This window comes from Gymnodraco acuticeps, unplaced genomic scaffold (assembly GCF_902827175.1).
Source record: "Gymnodraco acuticeps unplaced genomic scaffold, fGymAcu1.1, whole genome shotgun sequence".
Lineage (NCBI taxonomy): Eukaryota > Metazoa > Chordata > Actinopteri > Perciformes > Bathydraconidae > Gymnodraco > Gymnodraco acuticeps.
The window spans coordinates 436,468-461,384 of record NW_022990423.1 but is presented as its reverse complement, the minus strand read 5'-3'; the positions used below and the strand labels follow the sequence as shown (position 1 = coordinate 461,384).

At 40.1% G+C, this 24,917-nt stretch overlaps 1 long non-coding RNA gene and 2 pseudogenes across 1 annotated transcript; 1 reads left to right on the top strand and 2 right to left on the bottom strand.

Moving 5' to 3' along the window:
* The window catches only part of LOC117551909, a 430,097-nt pseudogene that overhangs the window by 72,669 nt on the left and 332,511 nt on the right, over window positions 1–24,917 (top strand).
* The window catches only part of LOC117551910, a 354,701-nt pseudogene that overhangs the window by 43,885 nt on the left and 285,899 nt on the right, over window positions 1–24,917 (bottom strand).
* On the bottom strand, window positions 9,460–14,193 carry LOC117551915. The gene is made up of 3 exons (XR_004569872.1): window positions 13,894–14,193; window positions 11,097–11,146; window positions 9,460–10,128 (listed from the first exon to the last, which is right to left on the bottom strand). It is a non-coding gene; the product is annotated as an uncharacterized LOC117551915 (long non-coding RNA).

Below are 24,917 nucleotides of genomic sequence, written 5' to 3'. Positions count from 1 at the left end.
TGGCGTTGGACAGCTTCACTAAGAGTCACCCAGTTCTACCCTGCTACAGTCCGTCTGAGTGCAGTCACAGAGATGCTATGGCTGCTCTACATGACATTAATGGTTTGGTCCGAGAATGGACACCATTTCCTGCTCCCAGAGAGAATGACGCTCCTCACACTGAACAATACAGCCATTGACACTGTCTCACGTGGGTCTGCTCCCCCCCACCGAGCCATGAACTGGAAGCTGGAACACTTGGAACTGTCACACCAGCACCAACCCTTGGGTCAGTTAGATGAGACTAACGGCTTCACTTAGGGCATATGGGTCAGAAATATGACTCTCGTTACCACGGAGTGGGTTGTTTGTTTTTTAAGGCTATTCATACTGCTATGCAGAGTGAAGAGCCCCTACTATTTTAACAAATAGGCCTGTCAGGGGCCTCTTACTGTCTACTTCTGCATGTATTCACATTATATGGACCATGTTTACACCTGTTGAAACTAGGGCTGCACGGAACTCAGGCTACAATACAACCATTTTGTTCTGCTCTAACGATTCAATTTATAAATTCTACATCAAAATAGTTCGTTTTTATTGTTTCCAATGATAACGTCACCTTAAGTGGAGGAATGCAAACCTGTTTTAAAATGTAAGGTTTTGAATTTCTTTGACATTTCTCAGTAATGACACCCTCAGACGCCCACTATCATTTATGCCAGTGGTTCCCAAACTTTGTTGTGCCCAAGGCACACCAAAGGACAAGTAAAAAAAAAAATCTCAAGGCACACCTATTGTGAAAAGATAGCCCTTATAACACGTGTTATCACTCATATTATGTAAAGTATCTGTAAATGTGCATAATTATTTACTAATGCCAAATAAAATGTGACAAAAACAACTATATTACGAAATATTTCCGAAATTAATTTGAAACTTTATCAAATTAGGCTTCATCAAAGCAGCAACACACTCATTTACACCAGACAGGTCACAAAATAGAAAATGAGGCAAAAGAAACTCAGCAGAAATTCAGCACAGACAACTGTCAATGCAAGGAAGCTGCATTGTCCATGGTCCGGAACTACAAATTATAAATGTATTACTTAAAAAAAAATGTAATATATTACACTACTTCGTTACTATCTACATAAAGTAACTCGGTACTTTACTCGTTACTTTCCTCGCCGAGCACGTACAAACTGCGCATGCGTGAGTGGCAATAACTTTCCTTACCAGCAGGCGGCGGTAGTCAAGCCCCCAGGTAGTGCGCCGGACTCAGATGAACATATTCGTGCTGGCCAAACGGCGGTACTACACTTCCGGTTTGGTTGCCAGGCCCGAAAACACTTTTCCCATTGACTTACATGGGGAAAGAGTGGTCTGTAACTCGTTGGATAATTGTTTAACTAAATAAACTACCCAGTATGAACACTTGTATAGCCCTTATTAAAAAACATTCGTTCCTCAAGTTGTAAAACATTTGCTAATAACGTTATTCTGAGAGTTATTTCCCTCTGCATTATGAACGCGCATCTAATCCACGGGACCGCGCAGCCCGGCACGTTCATGTTACGTGTCCCGACCAATCAGAGCACACTGTGCTCACAGGGAGGGTGCTGGAGCCAGGCTCTGGCTGGAGCTTTTGGAGCTACAACGAGCGTTAATGGCAGAGAGTGAAATTCAGTGAATACACGTAGTTTACAGAGATGCTGTATGAGGAACCAATGTGAGTGGCGTTTATCTTTACCCATGGATGCACAATGGGAACGGATCCATATCGTCTTACTGCCATCCCACGGAGCTGTAATAATGGATATATTGCACATGTTTGCTGTAATTCATTGTCATACTACATGGGCTGTATGATTGAATCTTGTACCGTAAATGTTGTATTAAATGGAGTTAATATTACCGATATCACTAGATCATTACTAGCTAGCCGCTAGCTGCTAACTGCCGCCTCGTTCATATCAAATCCATGGCGGTAGTGTGTATTTGTCATTTAATACAGGCAACAACCGGAAGACAGAGAAGAAGAATAGACTGCGTGATATAAAATAATGGGCATACCTCCACCCCTCGATAGTTATCGCTGACTCAGCCATGTTTAGGCAGCACTGCACGTGGAGATGTGGACGCGCAAGTCGCGCAGATTACGTACATAAACCTACAAAGTACTGATATAGTAAATTAAAAAATAATTGATTATTTTTGTGTAGTTGTATATTGAAAAAATAATGTATGGTTGTCACAAAATCCCACGGCACACCCGGACTTGCCTCACGGCACACCAGTGTGCCGCGGCACACCGTTTGGTAACGGTGGTAACTCAGATGCTTACATGGACTTGTATGTTTTTTTCCTTCATATCTAACAGAAATAAGAGAGAAAGAGATGGGAAAGTGAGTAAAGAGGGATAGGAAGGAGGAGAGATATTTGCGAGTTGCATACTCACTCTGAGTTTTCTCGATTAATAGCTTATATAGACAATACCATGCTTAGATAGACTCCTAAGTTATTATTTCATATGTGACAATATGTAAGAAAAGAGGGGAAGAGTCAAATTATATTGAGAAATTGAGCAATTGATTTCATATTGGAACATTCATTTCTCAAACCTATGTTTTATGGAAGAGGAAATGTACTTCTGATAAACTAATCCTTGATCAAACGGTAAATGGTGAATTAATATAACATTTATAATCATTGAGAAAGGGTTATTCCACAGGGACTAGCTCACATTTAACTTAAAATAACATTTCTCTGCTTTGGACTGATGAGTATATGATTCTTGCATGTTAAATGACTAACACAAACCTTACATTTATAATGTGCATGTCTCAGGAAGGCTCCCAAATCATTCTGAGGGGGCCTATCCTATTTTTGTAATTGAATGATAATGTGCTAATCCATTACCTTGAGTTGTCTGCACTCAGGAAAACATCCCTATCAAGTGTTAACCCAATAACTAGGACAGCTCTGAAGGCCAAGGGTCAGAGAGAGAGGATCACACTCTGCGGCTGCAGAGAGCAACTTATCCACGGGCAAGGAGGTCGTTCGAGATGAGAGGATTCTAATCTTCAACTTTCTGATGAGATGGGATGCTTCTTCATTTTCGCTCGCAGGACGAGCGATGGTTTCAGAGGCTTCATACAAGGTTCATGTTTCATTGGAGGAGCAGATGTTTTCATAACCTCTCCCATCACGGGGGGCATCTGGATGTGCCACTTGGCATAGGCAGGTGCACTGCTCTCAAGCAGATAGCAGAAGGAATGCAGGCAGATGAGCCTCTGTTTCACTGGGAGATCATAAAGCGCTCACTGAATTGAGCCACAAAAGCAGAGCAATTGGGGGGGATTGAGATATGGCGCTCTGATGAAGAAGAGTTTTGAGCCAATCAGCACCTCAGTGCTAATCTACAGATAATTGAGTTATGGCGCTCTGATGAAGAAGAGTTTTGAGCCAATCAGCACCTCAGTGCTAATCTACAGTATCAGGATGCCTTTACACACCAGACATTCTGTGTCATAAAGAGAGGAGGAAAACATGTCTTCTGGCTCTCGTACAAAGATAACATTTGAATTGAATGACCAGATGATTACAGATGTACAATTAATGATTGTTTTTGTATTCCCAATGAACAGATATGTGTTAAATAGTGGTGATAAATATAATTTATCAGATTACACTTTCAAACTAATTAATTAATTGATATTTTCAGATTTATAAGGTATTGAACAATAAGATATTTCTAATATTATAACAGACAATGTTACTATCCTTAATCATTACCAGGTAAGAACAGATGTTTTGATGTTGATTACAGTTGATACTCTGAATAAAGAACAGATGTTTTGATATTGATTACAGTGATGCTCTGAATAAAGAACAGATGTTTTGATATTGATCTCAGTTGATGCTCTGAATAAAGAACAGATGTTTTGATATTGATTACAGTTGATGCTCTGAATAAAGAACAGATGTTTTGATATTGATCTCAGTTGATGCTCTGAATAAAGAACAGATGTTTTGATATTGATTACAGTTGATGCTCTGAATAAAGAACAGATGTTTTGATTTTTTCCTTTTCAGGTCGTTATACAATAAAATGTTTGATTCTTCAGATTGTTAAACATTTTGAGAATTGTTTAGCTTTCCCTTCAGATTTTGAAATGACATAATGATTGATAGTTGAAGTAATGTAATTAATTAAATATCATGCCTTACTCTTGAATAAAGCGTAATGAAGTAAACGTAAAGTAATGTTAAAGATTGAGGACACTGTAACTTTACAGATTACAGATTGATCGATTCATCACTGCGAATTTATACCTTAACTAGGAACCTTAGCTGGATCTCTCATGATTCTGATTTATACCTCAATTGGATTTATTATAAATCCTAAATTCTAATTGTGTTTTAATAAGTAATTGCCTTAAAGTAAATATTTGAGATGTAAGCTGATTTAGAATCTGTGTTTGATGAAGGAGATTAACTGAGTGATAAATGATAAAATATCTTATTCTTGAAACATATATTTTGCTATAATATTTTGTACCCCATGTGTTTATTATTGTACCTTTTGCCAAAAGATGCCAAGCACTGAAGAGAGATGATTTTTATTATGATTGACTGTGTTCAATCAGGGTGATTGAAATGTTTTCAATCTTGTTCTATTTTTAATGTAATGAATGTATCTGAGCCCACCCAACTCTGAAGACGCTTATTGATTTTAAGTATTGACTGAAATATTCTTAGACTAATGTTAATTGGTTATCAATAGATTGATAAAAGGGTGAATCTGTAAGAGAATATTTTCATCTGATCTGTTTATAGAGTTTCTTATTGTTTTATAGAATCTGTGATACTGCAAACATCTGCTTGTAGTCAGTCAAAGACCCCTGTGTAGGTTGAGGCTTGTCTGGATCTCTTTGAGACAAGTAGACTATTGTCTCACATCTGCTACTAATTAGGTATACGCGGGCTTTCTGGGAGCCCGCCTCTCCTCGTGTTGGTTAGATGTTTTGTGTCTTTTGGGGCAGAGATTACCTTGGTGGAGCACAAGGACAGTGTGAAACTAGGATGATCTCCCGGCCGTGTGTAATTGTCTGTCTCTCAATAAATATCAGTGTATGACAGGTGAATCCAGTTTCCCTCATTTGATGATGCGCTCAACATTGCTGCAAAGAAGTTTTAACTTCACAAAGACTATATTAACTTCGGTGTTCCCACTAAAGAAATACAAATCTATCCAAGTAATACATCATATGTGACTAAGGACATTACAAAAAGTTATTAAAACCAGGAAAATAGCTTTCAAAAACAAAGACTACAGAGCACTTGAACAGACAGAGAGAGAACTGAAAGTCAAATTGAGGGAATCAAAACTGGCGCACAGAGAGCTTTTGGGAAATGCTTTTAAAGCCAAAGACCCCAAAAAAGTGTGGGACACCATGAGAACCGTGACAGGAATGACCTCTACAGCTAAACCTATTGTGAAGGACAAGACATACTTGATCCATACCAATTTGCCTATAAGCAAGGGGGTGGTACTGCTGCTACTCTGGTTCACATCATCACTAAACATTTAGATAAACGTCACACCTATGCAAGAGCCCTCTTCCTAGACTTCTCAGCAGCAACACAATACAAGCAGACATCTTGGTGTCAAAAATAGCCAAAATGGAAGTAAATCCATACCTGATTTTGTGGTATGCCGCTTTCCTCACCAGTAGAGAGCAACTTGACCAAACCCTGTCATCTGCCATCACAACCAATGTAGGGGCCCCCAGGGCTGCGGGAGTTCAGCTGTGCTTCTTTTAGCTTCTTTTGATGACTTTACTGAACTGCTGTCTATAGTGTGTTTTGACTTTGACCGTCTAGTCATTGTTGGTGATTTTAACATCCATGTTGACAACCCCCAGGACAGAGGGGCTAAAGAACTGTTTTGTGTTCTTGATAACTATGGTGGGGACCCTCTCATGACATCCAACTATAGGCCCATCAGTATCTTACCCATAGTATCCAAGGTATTTGAGAAATTGATTGCCAAACAAATCATCAATCTTCTCAACAACGGCTCCTTTCCACTACATCCAATGCAATTTGGATTCAGGGCTAATCACTCAACAGAAACAGCGACATGCTTCTTCGTGGAGAATGTTAAGGCATCAATGGACAGGGGTGAGGTTGTGGGGGCCGTGTTCCTTGACTTACGGAAAGCTTTTGACACTGTTAATCACAACATCTTATTGCAAAAAATACTCAACTTAAATGTTTCTATAGAATTCACCAACCTCTTTAATTCATATCTTTCATCCCGCTCCCAATGTGTTCAAATTGAGAACCATAAGTCTAGTGTTTGTCAACTGGAGTACCGCAGGGCTCTGTATTGGGCCCAATCCTGTTTAGTATGTACATAAATGATCTGCCTTCTGTGTGTGGAGAATGTGATGTATTGATGTATGCTGATGATACAGTTGTTTTTACTCATGGCAAAACCGCAGAAGAGGCTGCTACCAAGGTCACTGATGTGTTGGAGAATATTACATCCTGGCTTAACAATAATTGTTTGCAACCAAATGTCTCAAAGACAGTGTGTATGTTCTTCTCCAAGGGCCACAGCATTATAACAGAACAAGATGTTTTCTTTTCCGGAAGGAGACTTCAGGTTGTCTCGGAGTACAAGTACTTGGGAGTACATATTGACACAAACCTCAATTTCAAAACCCATATCAAAAAGGTCTGCAATAAAGTAAAGTTCAATCTGTCAAATTACAGATACATTAGAAACTTCCTATCATCTGCAGCAGCTAAGCTATACCTTCACTCAATGGTCCTCTCCCACATCTACTACTGTCTGATCAGCTGGTCTAATGCTCACTCTACAGCTCTAAGGCCACTGAACTAACTCCATGGTCCTCTCCCACATCTACTACTGTCTGATCAGCTGGTCTAATGCTCACTCTACAGCTCTAAGGCCACTGGAATCGCTGTATAAACAAGCACTCAGAACAGGAGACAAAAAGCCATTCCGGTATCATCATTGTCACATTGTTAAAAAGTATAATCTGTTCAGCTGGGAAAATCTCAGTTTACAAAAACATCTGCTTAGTTTATAAGATCACTCGTGGGTTGGCTCCTCCTCCTCTGGCTGGCTGCATCAGCCTAAAGTCCACCTCAACCAGGGCTACTAGAGGTGCGGCTAGGGGAGACTGCACCATCCCATTTAGGAAGAGCGCATTCAGCCAGGCTGTCTTTCATTCCACGCATCCCATCAATGGAATTCAATACCACAACCAATGAGAGAGTCCTCATCCCACTACACATTCAAGCACAGTGTTAAAAAGTGGCTCATTAATAATCAACAGTGTCAGCACTGATGTGTGGGTGTAGGTGTGTGGATGAGTGCGTATTGTAAATGTTTTATTTATTATCATGACTTGCTCTTATCTGTATTCAGTGATGTCATCTATTGTAAATATGTACAATGGTATAACAATGTTGTGGTATTTTTATTATTGCTTTTAGGATGTCAATCACCATCTGGCAAAGGGACTATCGATGAAAACTAGCCTTTTGGCTAATTGAGTACTTTTACATGTTTTTAATATGTTGATTAATGTACACTGTCCCTTGTTTCAAATAAATCAATTCAATGGACTGACTCAGCATGTGACGGAGCCTACGCACAATAAGGGGCACACTCTGGACTTAATGATCTCAAAGGGTCTGAATATCTCTGAGGTTGTGGTGACTGATGTTGCGCTCTCTGTTGATTCCTTTGAGAGCTCTATTTCTGTTCACACAAATGTTCAAAAAGAGGTAACCACAAAGCGATATTTAACTGAAAACGCTATAATACTAACTCAGAATGTTTCTTCCACACTTGCCCCTGCTAACATCTCAGTAAATGAGCTAGTAGATCATTTTAATTCAAAAATACAAAATGTTATAGATGCCATTGCTCCAAGTAAGGTAAAGGAAGTGACTGGCAAGAAAATATCTCCATGCAGAAAGGCCATGACCGTGAGAACAGAGAAAAGAGAGTGTCGAAAAGCTGAACGTAGGTGGAGAAAAACAAATCTCCAGGTTCATTTTGAAATCTATAAAGAGAGACTTGGCTTTTATCATTTGGAATTGTAAATTGCACGACAGTCTTTCTTCTCTGACATCATTGCCAAAAACAAAAACAATGCACGTGCCTTGTTTGCTACCGTCGACAGACTAACTAACCCCCCAGTGTCAGTATCCCCCCCATTCAGAAAATCAGACAAGCAGTCAGTGCCTCTGCATCAGGTACAGCAAATGTGTTGTCCCTGTGTCCACCTAAAATCAATACAAACACCATGACACAGTTCCATCAGATTAATTATAAACACCTAGAGGACATTATTCAACTTCTGAAATCCTCCTCCTGCTGCCTTGATATTATTCCAACAGGGTTTTTCCAAGATGTTTTTCCTTGCATGGCCTCAGATCTACTTCACATAGTAAACAAGTCTCTTCACTCAGGTGTTTTTCCACAGGCTCTGAAAACTGCAGTCATTAAACCGCTCTTAAAAAAGAATAATCTAGATGCTTCAGTAATGAACAATTACAGGCCCATATCAAACCTCCCATTTCTAGGTAAAATCATTGAAAAAGTAGTTGTTCAACAGTTGAGTAATTTCTTGCATTTAAATAACTGTTTGGATGTGTTCCAGTCAGGCTTTCGACCAAATCACAGCACTGAGACTGCTCTTGTAAAGGTCTTCAATGACATCCACTTATGGCGCATTTCCACTGCAGGGCCTCGTACGGTATAGTTAGGCCTTGGTAGGCCAGGCTCACTTTATGCTGCGTTTCCAATACAGTTTAGGAACTGGGGCAGTAACTATAGTAACGCAGTGTAGGCGGAGCCGTGACGTCATCTTCAATGTGTGTCACTACCCGATTTGCAGGCCTGCACTATCTGCAGTGCGCATGTGCGAGATGGTCCGCCATATTTGACAACTCCATATGGCAACTCTAATAGGACATTTGACACAGTGGCGTTTGGCAAAGCAGAAAAAGAACACTCAAAAAACCCGACAATATTAATCTGAACGAGAGAGATTAATTATTGTTATTACAACGTGACTTCACTATTATTGAGAAACTCCTTTTATTGGGTCATTTTATTGGGTTAAGTACATTGTCAGAATAAGTGAGAAATGGAAGTAACTTCTGTTAGACAGCTATCATACATACTGGAGAAATATTGACTGTGAATATATGCAATATGTATGGCATTCATAATTTATATCTAATTACATTAACTGTGAATGTCCTTCATTTTATTTCAAATAAAATAACAAAATATTTTAATAAAGATATTTGAGACTAGATTTGGCCTAAAAATAAAATCGCGATTTTTTTCTAACTAATGGGCAATTTTCGATTTAAACCTTGATTTTTTCTGTTTTTTTCTAAACAAACCAGACCAAGGCAACATTTAAATACATATTTTCTTTATTAACACAATACAAATAAATGAGATTACCAAGTAGTCTAGGCCTATGTGAACAAATCAGTTGTTCAAGAATAAAAATAATAAAATAAAAACAGCACCACGGCACTTGGCTGTCATTAATGTGCAAAGATTTTTTTTAAATCAAACTGAAAAAAAAATCTCTTTTAGGCCATCCCTGAAAAAACTTGTAAAATGAAATACAACAAATAATAAATAATGATAATGAAATGAATAATAAAAAAATAAAAAATACCCTCAAACAAAATAACATCCCTTTAACTTTCTAGGAAGTTGTCTACAGGTTTTTCGCGAGGAAGACAAGCCTGTCTACTGCCTCTGGCTTGAGGCATGCTCTTTGGCATGTTACAATGTTACCCCCCGTACTGAAAACCCTCTCTGAAGGGGCACTTGTGGCAGGAATGGAGAGATATTTCTTGGCCAGATTACTCAGTCTTGGGAAGTTAGCTTCATGTAGCTTCCACCACTGCAGTGGGTCTGTATCAGGGTCTGTCTCAGACGACAACAAATAGGATGACAGCTCAGCTTCAATTTTGTCCTGCTCTGACTGGGAGGTAGACGACACTGTCAGTAGTGATGTGTGGGTCGCGAACAGCTGCAGCTCACAGAATCAGCCCTCTGCAAAAACAGCGCTGGAAAAAGCAAATGGAGCGAAATGAGGCATGGCTAAAATGCAAGATATTTTTGGTATTTTGAAAAAAAAAAAATATTGATATACTTTATATAGGTCGATACAGTAGCCCCTTTTTTTAAAAATAGTTTGTTTAGGTGTTGCTATCTGTTTTGTGTAGCGTGGTTCTACAAGCAAGTCAATGCATTCATTGGGTGGTATCAGAGATTTACACGGGTCTTTAAATGCAATGAAAACAATTGGCCACAGCAAATCATTTATATTAAACTTTATTTACTTTTGAATACTTCAGTACAAAGGATGTATTGAATAATTTAAGTGATATATGTGTATACAGAGCTGCAGATCGGGTAGTCACAGGCAATGTGTCTGAGTTTTGTGCGCGTTCTGGAAAGTGAGAGAGTAAGCTACTACGGAGTCCCTTAAAGCAAAACAAATCTGCGGAGTCTAGAAATGTTTTTAAATCGCGATTTTTCGGTTCAGCCATTTCACAAACCGTAGGAAAGTAAAAATGCAAATTAATCGTTAAAACCGAAAAAATCGCCCAGCCCTATTTGAGACGTTTATCACTCGCGCATGCACGATGCAAATCGGGCAGCCGTCTAGACGTCAAATGTCCTATTAGAGTTGCCGTATGGAGTTGTCAAATATGGCGGCCCTTCTCGCACATGCGCACTGCAGATAGGGCAGGGCTGCAGATCGGGTAGTGACAATGTGAACCACAAAACCAACATCAGCCGTTAGCTGTTAGCCCTCAGAGCTCACAGCTCCTCATATCTGTTCAGAAACTAGACAGAAGTTAAACAAGTACAAACCACAGACTGTCTGTGTCATGGCGAATACAGTCGCTGGTTTATTTATGTCTGTATAGGGCGTTCCGAGCTGAATAAGGGCGTCAAATGAAGGCAAGATGCCCGCCTGGCGGAAACGCTGGAATTAGGAATATATTGTGATGAAGTGCACACTGACCTGAGCTCCAGGGGTCTCTTTCTTCTCCTCCATGCTGCTCATCAGCTGTCCTGATGAAGACCACAGAGCTGCTTCATTATTAATATAATACAAATATTTAGATATAATTCATCATAATCTGTGTAGCAACTTACATTCTAACTTACAGCTCACAGTTTGTTCACTTTTATTTCATTAAAATGACTTTATTCACATAGAAAGTGACATTAATGGTTGTTTGAACCATGGTTATAACGCTATCCGTGTCATTAACTATCACTAAGTTAACACAGAAAGCAAAGATTAGCTAGTGAGACTGTTTAATGTACTCCATGTATACAGTATTTTCTGTATATTGTGTATTCTTTATCTCACTCGCACCATTTCCGTGTCAGACCCATAGACTGTATATATAAATGGACGTAGTGTCCGTGACGTCACCCATAGGATTCTGCAGAGTTGCCGTGAAGCCCTTAATAGGCGGAGTCGGCCACTAACGGCTCGACTGTGACGTCAGAGTCTAATCCCGCCTTCTCCAAATAAGGGCAAAGAGGCGGAGCCGAGGCGGGACCTGCTACCTCCGAACTGGAAGTAAACAGAGCTAGCTCAGGCTAAGAAGCTAAGCTAACATGAAATACATGCATACCAAGTTATTGCTAACAGTGTAGTTCCCCTATATAAACGTTACATTCATAATCAAATGAGACAATCTGCAAGAGAATTAGCTATATTTTGTTATTCTTAATGCTTGTCATTCATACGTTGAGAAAAGACGGACTCCACCGCCCGGACCTAACGGAGCCGCAGTGGGCTAGCTCCGGGACGCCGGCTGGAGCTAGCCCCCTGCGGCTCCGTTAGCTCCGGCGGCCACCACTGGGATAATTGGGTCCCCTATTAACATTTGCTCCCGTTTAGCATTATGGTCGTCATAGCCATAGACTATAAAAGTCTTAGCCAAGGCTGAATCATAAACTAAAATGTATATGTATGCATAAAGGGTTACATCCTTAGCTGGCTAATAAGTAACAAGCTAAGCTACCAAGCACACAAACACCTGCGAACGGGGTTAACATACAATATTATCATTTTAGACTTCTTGGAAGTTCTGTTAGTACATTCAAGCGCACAGCACGACATTTGAATTGTCTGGTATTTGTAACAATATTCCCTAAAAGGCACAATCACCACGAACACGGCTAAAGCTAAAGGGTCAAGTACATTACTATGACTAACTAACGTTGTAGCCTCTATGTTGGTAGCCTAGCAGAGTGGACAAGTTGCTGTTAGCTGACAGTGAGGCATGTACGTGTCCATCAAAGTGACCACGCCCTAATTTATGCAAAAACTTTAAGACCTAATATAAATAAAAGGGTTGTGTTAGAAAACAATTCACTCACAGATTCATAATCATGAAGGTGGAATCTAACTATATCGATAATAATATGTATTGAATCCATGGGTAGAAACATGTTTTTTTCTGCTGTAAAGTTGGACATTTTAAAATGGGGGTCTATGGAAATTGCTCCTTTCTGCAGCCAGTCCCTAGCGGCCCATGTATGAACTGCAGTGTGTGGCACTTCCGTATTGGCGTCCCGGCTGTTCCCCAGAGTTTGCAGCTTGGGCTGCTTCTCAGGTCGATTAAATGAAATCCTTGCTTCCCTCACTTGCGTTGTTTCCCTGCCTCTAGTCCCTCCCACCAGGGAAGCATGGAGGGACGCAAGGAAACCACGAGAAGCAGGGAAATGAGTTTTAAGAGCAATGGGACGTCCTTTCCTCCGGAGGGTCACGTGAAGCGAGTTTGTGATGACGCCGCACAGCTGTTCGTCTGACAGCAGCTCTGTCCCCATTGTTTTCACAAACACCCCCGCCACACATTTACTGACACAAACATTTGTATCATCTGTTGTAGACCCCAATAAATAAAATAAGAACTCATTCTCAAAAAAGTAAACATAAACGCCATTCTTAAAATGTATAAACGAACAATAGTTTGATTAATAAGATTAGAGTGTACAATAGAAATAAAATAATTGAGAGAAGAAAAAGAGATATATTATCTATCAAAACCCAGTTAGATTAACATTCATTGGACTGCACACTTTGTTTGTTTGTGTGGATATGTAGCAAATTAACATTTTAAATAGCACTTAATGACTGACTGAATGGAAATGACAATAAATGAAAATGTAAAACGAAAAAAGCGATCATGAAAATGTTTCCAATAAATGAATAAAATGATTTTTGACCACTTTGTTGTTCAGATATATCACATATTTGTAACTAAATGATACATTAATTGAAACAAAACACGGTATAAACTGAGGAGTGACTCCCGTGAGGTTCATGTATTTTCTTCACTCCGCTGGGAAACTGCTCTCATGTCAAGAAGCATCAGATCAGTGCATGCGCTGCATCGTCCAATCAGTGAGCGATACACAGTAAGGGGGCGGGGCGAGTATCTGAGGATTTCATCGGAGGATGGTCTGGTGGTTCCTCGGTTATCGCTCCTCGATCCTCGGTCCTCCGGCAGAAATAAGAGCCATGGGACGGTACTCAAGATGGCGCAGGCAAATCAACTTCCGGTAAGACCGAGGAGCGAGGAAATGAAAATAGTCGACCTGAGAAGCAGCCTTGGTCAGAACACGTTATCCCCAAGATGGCGCGCATGGGGAAAGCTACGCTAATACGCACACACATTCATACACTCTTTTTAACATGTAAACAGCGCTACAAACATTCCACACATTTAGTGAGCCGTCACACTATATACGCGAACATTGTGGGGGGGGTTCATATGAGTTTTGCAGCTTTTACCAACCTGTAATGAGCAGGTGAGACAGGAGCAATGAGGACACGAGTTATTTGGTTTCCTTCCAGATTGTTTTTGAGGAAACACCGGAAGTCCGTCCCTCTAACCAGTCCCCGGAACACAAACGTTCCGCCACACTTCCAAATGCACTGCTCAACCCCGCCAACGAAATGAAAATAGACAGATGTACAAAACAAAGGCATATTCCAACTCCAAACAATAATAATTATTATATCAATGTGGTCACACATCCCAGGGGTGCCACATATACAGTATTTTCTGTATATTGTGTATTCTTTAGATACTCTAGTGATATGTGTCCTGTGTGTATACTTGCTGCTAATGCTTCTTGTTTATTATATCTTATTGCATCTTTTAAATATGTTTAACTCGTGTAATGCCTGAAAACACTTCTGTTGTGACACATTCATTTCCCAGTTTAAGAGAAATCATTATTTAAATAAAGTATATCTATTTATCTAATGAGCTATACCGTCGCTTAGCTTAGCGTTAGCTGCTAACTGAAGAACCCCATTAATTTCAATGGGAAAAATGCTACGTCACGGTGAATGGCGATGCTAATAAGCTTGTTAGCATATATTTAAAACCATATATATGGTAAAGAGCACCAACACAACAACTCAAACCGTCTTAAACACAACTGGTGTAATAAATAACTAACATAAAGTCAGCTGAGCATTACATATAAACTGTTACTCCCCAGAGCCGAACTGAAATAATAACTAGACTTTAGCCGTTAGACTTTAGCTGTTGGACGGTAGCTTTTAGACCAGGGGTCTCCAACCTTTCTTCATCAGAGCTTCTTTGAAAAAATGAAAGTGGCCAAGGGCTACTTCCATCACATCACTTACATTTATTCACATAGCACTCATCAGTTGAATTAAGCTATACTTGTGTACACGTACGAAATTGCAATACCTAAAGCTTATCACAAATCTTAACTTCACATCAAGGTCCAAGAAAACGAAAATGTCTCACATATTATTATGGCCCACATAGTAAGTACATCACTGAACATTCACATCAATGTCCTTAATAACCACCTTACAAGCATCTTATGCACGTGTAGCAGGATAGACTGTTCAGCCCTATCACCACACGGGGAAACCTTTATAAAGAGGGGTCAGTGTCGCTCTTGCTCCCTCTTGCTTTTTGGCACGAAGGCCACTTCCGGGTTCTGCTGACGTGCTTTCTCCGCTGGCACCGGTGAGTTTGCAGTGGCTGCCGTTTGTTGTACACCTAGCATGACAATTAGCTAAATACTAAATGTATCACTGGTTGTAGACCCTTGCAGGGATCCTGCAGCCCATGTCTGCTGCCGCTGTAAATGAAGCTCCCCTGCTGTGTGTTTGTCTGAACTTGGCCTGATAGGTAGACCTTCTGCTAGTATCATTCTTCCTGAATGTTCTTAACCTGGTATTGTTATCGTAACATCACCTTAAACTTAATGTCTGCTAGGCTCTGCGCTGGAAGCGTGATAAAGGACTCCTGTTTTGCCTCCACGACTGCTCTGAGTTTACGAGTGTCTTGCCTGCCTGACTGTTGCCTGGACGGCTGGTCTGCCCTCTTGGTATCTTGGTCTGTACCAGCCTCTTGGTATCACTGTGCCTTTGCTCTTCATTACAGGGCCATATTTTAAACATTGTTATCACGGACTGTTCGATTAATCTCTGTTCATGATTAGTTATTTCATTGAGTTAAGTTTGTTTTGTTTATTTAATTACAGATTAAGTAGACTGTTGGGTTGATTTTCGTTTCTTTGGTTTAGTTTTCGACCCTGTTGCTTTAAATTTGTTTATTTCAGTTAATATCAGTTACTTGAAATCAGTATTTTGTAGTATTCTTGACTTTTTATTGTCTTATACTTATCTTATGTGTTGGTCTGTGTATTAATTTGTGTTTACTGTTTATCCCAGTAATTGTTTATTGTTTGCCCCTCTTAGTTGCTGAGAGCCAAAGGTGTGGTGCTGGTGTCCCCGGTGGTGGCTTCCCCCTTTGTGTGTCGTGCTGTGCTCCCCCTGATTTGTGTTCCTTCGTGTGAGTGTGTAGTGATCACGGGTGCCTTAATTTACTTTGCTGGGATCCCTCTCACCCCTCGTCACCTCCATCCACTGGTAAGCCTCAGCATCCCTGAATTAAGAGTCCCCCCCCTTTATTTTCAGTGTGTATAATGATCTTATGGTGTTTTTAATGATATTTTAATGCCAGAAATAAAACATTTGATAAATTAGAACCACGTCTCCTGCCCCTCAGTATCACGAACCTGAGTGCCTTGTTGGTACTTGGAATAATTATTTCCTTGGGTGCAATTCCCAAGGTGGCGTTGTCTGGCTTTTAGTTGAATAGGATTTCCAACAAACACCCCCCACGTATCAAATAAGTGCATTCACTCTTTTTTTACAGTTAGTCAGATGAATGGCACTGCATGGAGTATGGACTTAAGTATACAAATATGCTACGGATGGACGTTATGTTTTGTTAAAATGACTGTTGATTGATGTATTATTATTGGTAATTGCTATGTAATAAACAATTAGGGGCTGGTATGTTAGAGCCATTTTTCCTTTTGTTATTATTGTCTGAATGTTAGGCTTAATAATAATATAAATTAGATTATACTGTAAATTATCGGCTATTTTTGTGAGTCACGTTATGGTTTAAAATGCATTCATTTAAGGCTCACTTATTATGTGTGATATGTGCGTCAGTATCACGTGCATGGCTATGCCTATATATGGTAGATTGATGGGACACAGCTGGGGGTGATAGACGGGGAAACGGAAAAGTCTTTTGACCGTGTTCTTTTTGTTACTTTGGAAAATGATACACTTTTTAGTGACTATGAAGCGAAGAAATGTGTCCTCCTGTATGTACCGTGTGGATCAAGGAACAAAGCTCATCTGATTCAACTACGATCTCCGCTGAATTGTTTGGAAACAAAGAGCGGCGCGTCAAAACCCACAACCCCGATAGAGGTGGCGATTAAATTGTAGACAAGGATCAAGACGCCACCACAACTTGCATTATCAGTTTTAACCTCAACACAATTTTCAAAGGATCTGATGAAAGAATGATACTGAAGAGGATCACCATCAAATGTGGGTATATTTCTCACTGGTAGGGAGGATGCTAAAATGTGCTGTACTAACATTGTAGTGATGTCAGTTTGGCGTTGCATGATATTCACAATGTCATTTTGAGTGTCATTATTGCACGTCATATTCAAGGAGGATGCTCGTCCTGTCTGTTGAGCATCATGAACCACCTGTGTTGGTGCTTGAGTGTATAGTGGTCTGAGGTCCATCTGTAACACTGCCATTTGTTTAGGCCTGACAGTTTGTGATGTGTCTTTAAACCTGATGGTCTGTGAGGTTTCCTTTGGTCTTACAGTGACAGCCTGGGCATTAGGGTGAAATTCATTTTGCATGTTATTTTTGTCATTTCTCTGTGGGACAAATTGATTAGCCTGAGGAATTGAGTTGCCTTGTACTCTGAGCCTTGTTCCTTTCCAGATAAGAGTTCATTCCATCCCTTTTGGAGCTGCATTTTGAGCTACTTTCCAGAACATTGATGTTGGCATTAGTTGCAGCTAGCTCGGTCTCCAGAGCAAACTGTTCCTTTTCTTTTCTTAGTTCCTCCTTTCCTTTTCTTAGTTCCTCCTCCTTGGCTTCCAACTGATGTTTCCTTTTTAAAGCCTTCATGCGCTCCACAATTGCTGCTTTATCAGCCTCTGCTTTTAGCCTGGCAGATGCGGTGGATGATGTTTTAGATACATTAGAGTGTGTTTTGTGTTGCCTTTCCTTTGGACCTGAAATGTTAGAGGCACTGTCCTCCGGATTGATATCATCAATAACAGCACTTTGTTTAGTTTGAGTCTCAACATCAGTTTCAACATCAGCATTGCTAACATCATTGTCATTTTCCACTTCATTGTCAACATTGTCATTTGACTCCACATGAGGGTGCCCAGCAGCAGACAACCAATCCTTTACAGACTCAGTGAAATTACAAAAGGTCATCATTGTTCCATTGAAATATGTATTTTGCCTTTTGACCTCCTCCTCGGGCAAATCCATATCTATGACAGACTCATGCATGTCCTTAGCGTCTTCATAACACTTGATGAAGTTGCACAAATGAGCTAGCACAGACTTCACATTGTCAGTAGATTTCATCCAGACACGTATTGGTTCAATGTATTTCTTGGCCTGCTTGATTTTTGCCGATCTCTTTTCTTGGCACGTTTCTATGTAAAACGCCTTTTGGGGTAAACTTGAGGCCCCGTTTTACAGAGGGCTCGGGCGGAGCAACATTCTCCACACTTGAAACATCTGAATCAACCACAGGCATTGTCTCGTTTGTCTCAACCGGCTGCTCCATATTGTCTGATTGAGTTCACACAGGCAATTATATTGACACTTCACGTCGGCGATTTATGAATAAATGTCTTTTCAAGTCCAACAACTCCCAATATTCATCAACATGTAGCGAAACAGTAATTCAGTCACTCCAAATAAGTTTGCTTTTTTCCAATCAAGCTGACAGATTATCCTTCACCAATGTTATGTTGTTGTGGAGTAGGTTTGTGCGGCGTCCATTTAAGCCGTGGGTGGTCCTCTGTTCTCCGATCGTGTCTTTAACAGGCAATTCAAAGTTTCACAAAGTCAATGAGCATTGTCTCAGATCTCCAGATCAAACGCTGATGCGCCGGCGTCCATGTCCTTTGTCCTTTGATCAGCATGATCATCTCCGTTTGAGCGTGGTGGTGATTCCAGTCCAAACGTCCATGCAGTGCAAAAAATCTAAATCTAAAACAATAAAAGTGTCCGCTTCAATAAGGGAGGTTTTTTACTTTATGTAGTGGCTATTTGACAACGACAATACAACTTCAAAAGGCCACTGAGGCACCAGGTATAGTGGATCTTACGCAGATCATGAGTCCATTGTCCAAACAAGGCATCAACGTTTTTGTGGTATTTATTAGCTTCACCTTGCGGGAACAATACAGCAAAAGGTGTTTAAATGTTTGCTCAGCCCTGATACTGGTAGAAAACCATAGACCTTCCCGGTGCCCACTGATTGCTGCTGTGCCCTGATCGACTTAAATAAACCCAGCTGTGTGCCCAAATTGACCCATCACCTTCAAAATAAAAGCATTTTAGCTGAAACACAACTTAACTTAAATAATATGGCTGTAAATTAATTAATTCTACAAAACAAAAAACAACTATTTCACATCATTAATCAGAATCTGCAAAGGAACTAAAATAAATGTAGTGGAGTAAAAATACCAGATTAACCTCTGAATTGTAGTGGAGTAGAAGAAAGTAGTATGCTGCTATAACAAAAACATTTCCCAACTTGGGATCAATAAAGTATATCTTATCTTAAGATGATCGATGGATGCTGCCATATTTGCTAAATGTGCTGTCCAATTCCAGTTTTGGAAAGTCTGCCGTGGCTCCATTCCATTTCAAAGAGCTGTTGACGCTCAGCGTAACCTTGCCGCACTGCCACTCCAACATCCAATCACAGGGCTTGATGACTAATCACGGGGTTTGTAAAGCAAGGCGGATGTTGTAGTCCCAAACGATAGCTGGGGATTCTGGGTAGTGTAGTGTCTTCGGAAACTGTAGTGTCTAAACTCCTATTTGTTTCTCTGAATCGAAGGTTAAAAACACAAAAGTATTGTACACCATTTAAACCAATCAATATTGTGTAATTAACAAGGATAAACTGATGTTTTTTAGTGGATGAGTGATGCAGATATCACTGTGTAATCATTTGACAGTGAGGGAATATATCCGGTTTTATTGTGAAAACTTCGAGACCGGAAAAACAGTTTTCACCCACGCTAACTTTACATGGAAGCTGCATACACGTTATCCTGGCGAGACCTCAGATCATCTTCGTAATATCTATCAAACTATAGATCCTACACATCCACTGGACGTGGATTCTAAAAGTACAATATACACTTCTCGCTAGAAATCTAATCAAAAAGCATTTTAATGGCCAAACTATTCTACAATTTAGGATTATTTGTGAATAAACGGGAGCATGTTGTTTCTTACACGACCACACTTTAAAACGTGGCTCTGGGTCGTAATCTAAGGTGCTTAAACAATCGACCTATTTGGTCGTTTTTTGTAGGAGGACAGGCTGGTCTGTTTCTAAGGCCATTTTATTTTTGGTAGTCTGATCATTTCAACAAGAGAATAGAATCAAACTGAAAACATCGTAGATATGTTCCAGATACATGAAGCAGATTAATGAACAGTGAAACTCACTCATGGACTTTAAGGTGAATACTTTCCCACACTCTTTGTAGGAGCCATTTTATGGGTGTTGTTGGTGTCTCAGTTTACCTTATTTATATGTATAGTGCAATATTATTTTTGAACATTTGGTGGCGGGGTGTATAAAAGGGGTCATAAGTAGGGTTGGGTATCATTTGAATTTCCACGATTCTGATTCCGATTCTACTTTTCGATTCCGGTTCTTAACGGTTTTCAATTCCGATTCTTTGAGGGGCAGGGTAAACAAATGATACATGCTTCTTCCACCAAAAAAATTACATTTGAGAAACTTTTACACAGGTTAGTTTACAGGGTTTACATTTTAATAATTAAATAAGTATGTTAACATAACCAGTAAATAATAACAAATACATGTAACTTATTTTATTTTTGTTGTTCATTCATATCTTATTTTACTATTTTATTTTTGCATATTTTTGTATCTCTCCAGTTTAAAAACTATTTGTCTGGTTTACTGTCCTATAGTATACATTGGAATGATTTCAAACCTGTTTTATCCCAATAATTATAAAAGAGTGCCTTGGAAATATGTGTTTACATAAATTTGATCAAAACGTTTTAGACCCACTGAGATAACTTAGACTAAAGTGAACTATCTAAACACTCAAGAGTTCTTTACCTCACTGAGCTGTAGTTATCAACCTCAGTCTGACTGGAGAGGACTCTCCCTCCACATCATTGTAGAAACATCTTCTTCTTCCGTTAGAGCAGCTAGCACCAGATGCTAATAACAGCGCGTACCGGTGCACCCTCCCTCGCCGCTCCCACGCTCACTCGCATTTTGGCTGTGAGCTGCGGTCTCCAGATAAGCCAACATCCCCCATTTTTATCACTTACAGCGCCCATCGTACAGGGCAAATGAAAAGTGTAACCGGGATGAAAAGGGTGTTACATTTACTTAATTATGAATATTGTTACATCAAGGCCGAAAATTAGGATGAGCACCATGTCAAAAAAATTGTTTTCCCTCCCAGAGCTGTCAGCGCAGCGCCTCCACAGATCTGGCGCCCTAGGCGAACATCTATAACGCCAGAGCGACGGGCCGGCCCTGGTCTCAGGTTACGCTGTAGGAAGTGTAGGTACAACCATAGATATATATAAACCTATGATATAAACACGTTTATATCTATCTATGGGTACAGGGTACAACGCTACATTTCCCGCCCCGCTGCAGTCATACAGTAGGCTACGGAGAGCGGCGAGAAACATTTCCTCAGGCATCGAAAAGCGGAACCGAAATTCACATGTCTAAATGATGCCGTTGGAATCTAAATGTTGGACGGGACCCAACCCTAGGTGACAGGAGAGGAAGAGAGGACACAGGAGGAAGAGCATACCGATTCTACCAGACGGCCAGCCCAGACGATGCTCATACTACAACTATTGATACAGTGTACTTAAACCTTGGTATGTAAAGCAATGAAACAGCACACTGTCGGCAGACGGACAGAAAACGAAAACTTAAAGGAACAGTGAACATTATGCCTGTCAATTCTGACGTTACGTCAACAGATGGCGCTGTTCTCACAGAATCAGCCCATGCAAAGATAGTGTTAAATTGAGCGAAATGAGGAATGGCTAAAATGCATGATCTGTTTGGTATTTTGAAAAATAAAAAGTATAAATACACTACACTATATTATTCAAATATAGCATGATAGGTCCACTTTAAAGGAACAGTGAACATTATGCCTGTCAATTCTGACATTACGTCAACAGATGGCGCTGTTGGCATGGGATCTGTAATGGAAAAAAGGATTACCCAACACAAGGCCAATAGATGGGAATTGTTTATTGTAAACTGTGAAAAAACAAAATATGCTTAATTGCGGCTCCTACACTCTTAAACCCACTATGGTTTTTCTCCTGAGTGAACACGAAGATGTGATTTGAGAGCACCTGATTGAGTGAACGTTTTCCCACACTCTTCACACCAGTACGGTTTTTCTCCAGTATGAATATGGTGATGTCTTTTGAGATGACTTGATGTAGTGAACGTTTTCCCACACTCTTCACACCAGTACGGTTTTTCTCCAGTATGACTATGGTGATGTCTTTTGAGAGCACTTGATGTAGTGAACGTTTTCCCACACTCTTCACACCAGTACGGTTTTTCTCCAGTATGAATACGTTGATGTGATTTAAGAGCACTTGATGTAGTGAACATTTTCCCACACTCTTCACACCAGTACGGTTTTTCTCCAGTATGACTACGGTGATGTCTTTTGAGATTACCTGATGTAGTGAAAGTTTTCCCACACTCTTCACAGCTGTAAGGTTTTTCTCCTGTGTGAATACGTTGATGTGTTTTGAGAGCACCTGATTGAGTGAAAGTTGTCCCACACTCTCCACAGCTGTAAGGTTTTTCTCCAGTATGAATACGTTGATGTTTTTGTAGATCACCTGATGTAGTGAAAGTTGTCCCACACTCTTCACAGCTGTAAGGTTTTTCTCCTGTGTGAATACGTTGATGTGTTTTGAGATGACCTGATCTAGTGAAAGTTGTCCCACACTCTTCACAGCTGTATGGTTTTTCTCCTGTGTGAATACGCAGGTGGCGCTTTAAAGTTCCAGATGTTGTAAAGGATTTGTCACATTGCTGACAGCTGTGATGTCTCTCTCTTCCTTTCGGTTTCTAGAACAGATGGACAGAGAAAGAGAGAAAGTCAATCTAAAAAGCATAAATACACAAGTTAACACAATAAAAACTCACTTAAAGTGGACCTATCATGCTATATTTGAACAATATATTGTAGGGCCATACCTATATAAATATAGTATTTTTTTCAAAATACCAAAAAGATCTTTTAGCCACGCCTCATTTCGCTCTATTTGCTCTTTCCAGCACTGTTTTTGCAGGGGGCTGATTCTGTGAGCTGCAGCTGACCACGCCCCCCTGCAGCTGACCACGCCCCCCTGCAGGAGAGGGGAGCTTGCTCTGAGATCAGCTGCTGGGCTGCAGCGGGGAGAAGAGGGGGAGAAAAAGAGATCTCCGTCCACCGTGTTTTATTCTTATAGAAGTAAGAAGAGAAGTAACGGGGCAGAAACCCTCCTTTTTACGCAGCGGTCCAGACATACACATCAAACGGCGACACATATTCAGTGTGCAGTTAGTTTGGCATTAGGGCAGGGATATCTAGATACTTCCCAAGGTTTGACATAATGAATTGTGCTACTTTTAAAGCAAGCAACACATTTTCAAATCTGTAATCAAAAAGCTCCTCAAAAGCGCTATCGAAGCAGTTCCTGCCGTTGCTACGTTAGTTCAAACAGTAACAACGGACTATTTCTCTTAGCGGATGCATGTCAATTTAAATCAATACAACTATTTTTTAAATCAATACAATAATTTTCTAAATCCATAAAAGCATTTCAATTAATATTGGGAGTCATATCGTTACTTTGTTGAGAATGTGGCCGTGTAATAAGCGAGATAATGTGCAAAAAGTATAAAGGTATAATCTGTTCAGCTGGGAAAATCTCATAGTTTACAAAAACATCTGCTTAGTTTATAAGATCACTCGTGGGGTGGCTCCTCCTCCTCTGGCTGGCTGCATCAGCCTAAAGTCCACCTCAACCAGGGCTACTAGAGGTGCTGCTAGGAGAGACGGCACCATCCCATTTAGGAACAGCGCATTCAGCCAGGCTGTCTTTCATTCCACGCATCCCATCAATGGAATTCAATACCACAACCAATGAGAGAGTCCTCATCCTACTACACATTCAAGCACAGTGTTAAAAAGTGGCTCATTAATAATCAACAGTGTCAGCACTGATGTGTGGGTGAAGGTGTGTGTATGAGTGCGTATTGTAAATGTTTTATTTATTATCATGACTTGCTCCTATCTGTATTCAGTGATATCATCTATTGTAAATATGTACAATGGTATAATAATGTCGTGGTATTTTTATTATTGCTTTTAGGATGTCAATCAGCATCTGGCAAAGGGACTATCGATGAAAACTAGCCTTTTGGCTAATTTGAGTACTTTTACATGTTTTTAATATGTTGATTAATGTACACTGTCCCTTGTTTTAAATTAATCAATTCAATGGACTGACTCAGCATGTGACGGAGCCCACGCACAATAAGGGGCACACTCTGGACTTAATGATCTCAAAGGGTCTGAATATCTCTGAGGTTGTGGTGACTGATGTTGCGCTCTCTGATCATTCCTTTGAGAGCTCTATTTCTGTTCACACAAATGTTCAAAAAGAGGTAACCACAAAGCGATATTTAACTGAAAACACTAGGGAAATGTTTACTCAGGATGTTTCTTCCACACTTGCCCCTGCTAACATCTCAGTAAATGAGCAAGTAGATCATTTTAATTGAAAAATAAAAAAATGTATAGATGCCATTGCTCCAACTAAGGTAAAGGAAGTGACTGGGAAGAAAAGATCTCCATGGAGAAAGGCCATGACCGTGAGAGCAGAGAAAAGAGAGTGTCGAAAAGCTGAACGTAGGTGGAGAAAAACAAATCTCCAGGTTCACTTTGAAATCTATAAAGAGAGACTTTGGTTTTATCATTTGGAATTGTAAATTGCACGACAGTCTTTCTTCTCTGATATCATTGCCAAAAACAAAAACAATGCTACCGTCGACAGACTAACAAACCCCACAGTGTCAGTATCCCCCCCATTCAGAAAATCAGACCAGCAGTCAGAGCCTCTGCATCAGGTACAGCAGAG